A 2,348-nucleotide genomic window follows, 5' to 3' on the forward strand; every position below is an offset into this window, starting at 1 on the left:
TTGAAAAATCCAACAGGGTAGATGATAAACGTAGTGGCAGGGTATGTAGATCCACAGAAGTTAAGTGATCTTGTAACATTTCATAAAACTGGGGATCTGCCTGGACCTTCAAATGGGGAGGAGGTGTGATGAGATGCTGTCGCTGAACCATACAGTGCCTTTCTGTATTAAACTGTTCTTAAGGTGACTGTTTCACATTGATGAGGTTGCCCTAGCTAGAAAGCCAAGGCTCTTTCAATTCTTTCTGGCCCTCCCCTTTGCCTGCCTTCGACGCCAAGGAGAATGGTCCAGCAGCATCTCAGCCCATGATTGTCAAGCGCCCACTTCCGTACAGTCCATACACCCCAAGGTTCCTTGTGGGATTCCTCAGCAACACCAATGCACTGACCGTCACTCTGTGTTCTCCTAGATTCTGATGAAGATCTGCAGGCGTCTGCACATGGCGGTGTGGAGGATATGAAATCAGAACGTGTAAGACTTTATTTCTTTCTCTGGAAGAGAAATTTTTTTTTTGTTTTGTTTTTTGTTTTTTCTGGGGCTTCTAAACTATCAAGTGAATATCAGTTTTGACTGCTATCATGGATGAGGCTTCAGTTTTTCATGGACTCTAGCGACTGGTCACTAGAGGTTATGACCAACTGAGGCCTGATTGACGATGGCAGTCAAAGGACGGCATCGCTTACAAACTGTTTGGTAGTGAGTGTATTTCTCAGTAGCAACTTTTCTCCCTGAAAAATAATTTTGTATTTGTCAGCCAACATGGACACTTGCTAAATATTCCAAAAAAAAACCCGACTGCACTGTCCACAAGCATCCTCTATGCTTTCTTTCGGGGCCAGTTACCTGATCACTGTTGTTGTTGTTTTTTCTCTTATTGCAGAGCAATTCGAAAGCCCAGTCTCAACTCTGTACGTATTTTTTTTTAACAGCTTTATTTAAACGTAGTTGATGTGCAAAACAATTTACTCATTTAAATTACGTGATTCAGCGTTTCTACTATATTTACACGGTTGTGCAACCATTGTTACAGTCTCATCTGAGAACCTCTTTATTCTCCCTCAAAGAAACCCCACTAGTAGTCACTCCTCTGTCTTTCCCAACTCCCACACCCCTGGATCTAGGCAGCCTCGAATCTACTTCCTGTTTCTATAGTACAGTGGCTTTCTATATTAACCGGTTCTTAAGATGACTGTTTCACATTGATGAGGTTCCCCTAGCTAGAAAGCGAAGGATCTTTCATTTCTTTCTGCCCCTCTCCTTTGCCTTCCTTCCACACCAAGGAGAATGGTCCAGCAGCAGCTCAGTCCATGCTTGTCAACCACCTCACCCCTCCATATACTCCAGCCCTGGTCCACAGCCCCCAAGGCTCCTTGCGGATTCCTCAGCAACACCAATGCACTGACCACTCTGTGTTCTCCTAGATTCTGATGAAGATCTGCAGGCGTCTGCACATGGCGGTGTGGAGGAGAATATGGGATCAGAACTTGTAAGACGTATTTCTTTCACTGGAAGAGAACCTTTTTTTGTTTTTTTCTGGGGCTTCTAGACTATCAAGTGAATATCATTTTTGACTGCCATCATGAATCAGGCCTCAGTTGGTCATGGACTTTAGCGACCAGTCACTGAAGGTTATGACCAACTGAGGCCTGATTGACGATGGCAGTCAAAGGACGACATCACTTACAAACTGTCTGGTAGTGAGTATGTTTCTCAATAGCAAGCTTTTCTCCCTGAAAAATAATTTTGTATTTGTCAGCCAACATGGTCACTTACTAAATATTCCCAAAAAAATCCCACGGCATTTTCCACAAGCATTCTCTATGCTTTATTTGGCGGCCAGTGACTTGATCACTGCTTGACGTCTCGGTTTTTATTTCACCAAGTGAATAAAAGGCCTTTGTCAACAGAACCCAGCATCACCTGATCCTCATGGTGTTTCTTTTTCTTTTCTCTTTTTGCAGGATTTATCTAGAGCTGAGTATGAAGACCGTACGTATTCATAAAAAAAAAAAAAAGCCAGCTTTGTTTAGATGTAGTTGACATGCAAAACAATTCACCCATTTAAAGTAGGTGATTCAGCGTTTTTAATATATTTACACGGTTGTGCAACCATTGTTACAATCTCATCTGATTACCTCTTTATTCTCCCTCAAACAAACCCCACTAGTAGTCACTCCTCTGTCTTTCCCAACTCCCACACCCCTGGATCTAGGCAGCCTCGAATCTACTTCCTGTTTCTATAGTACAGTGGCTTTCTATATGAACTGGTTCTTAGGGTGACTATTTCACATTGCTGAGGTTCCCTAGCTAGAAAGCCAAGGATCTTTCATTTCTTTCTGCCCCTCTCC

The 2,348-nt window shown here is 42.9% G+C and overlaps 1 long non-coding RNA gene across 1 annotated transcript; it reads left to right on the forward strand.

The window, feature by feature from the left end:
* The first annotated feature begins 221 nt into the window (after positions 1-221).
* On the forward strand, positions 222-2,015 carry LOC111532392. The gene is made up of 4 exons (XR_003307521.2): positions 222-471; positions 881-908; positions 1,422-1,486; positions 1,962-2,015. It is a non-coding gene; the product is annotated as an uncharacterized LOC111532392 (long non-coding RNA).
* The last annotated feature ends 333 nt before the right edge of the window (positions 2,016-2,348 follow it).

This window comes from Piliocolobus tephrosceles, unplaced genomic scaffold, assembly GCF_002776525.5.
Source record: "Piliocolobus tephrosceles isolate RC106 unplaced genomic scaffold, ASM277652v3 unscaffolded_13598, whole genome shotgun sequence".
Lineage (NCBI taxonomy): Eukaryota > Metazoa > Chordata > Mammalia > Primates > Cercopithecidae > Piliocolobus > Piliocolobus tephrosceles.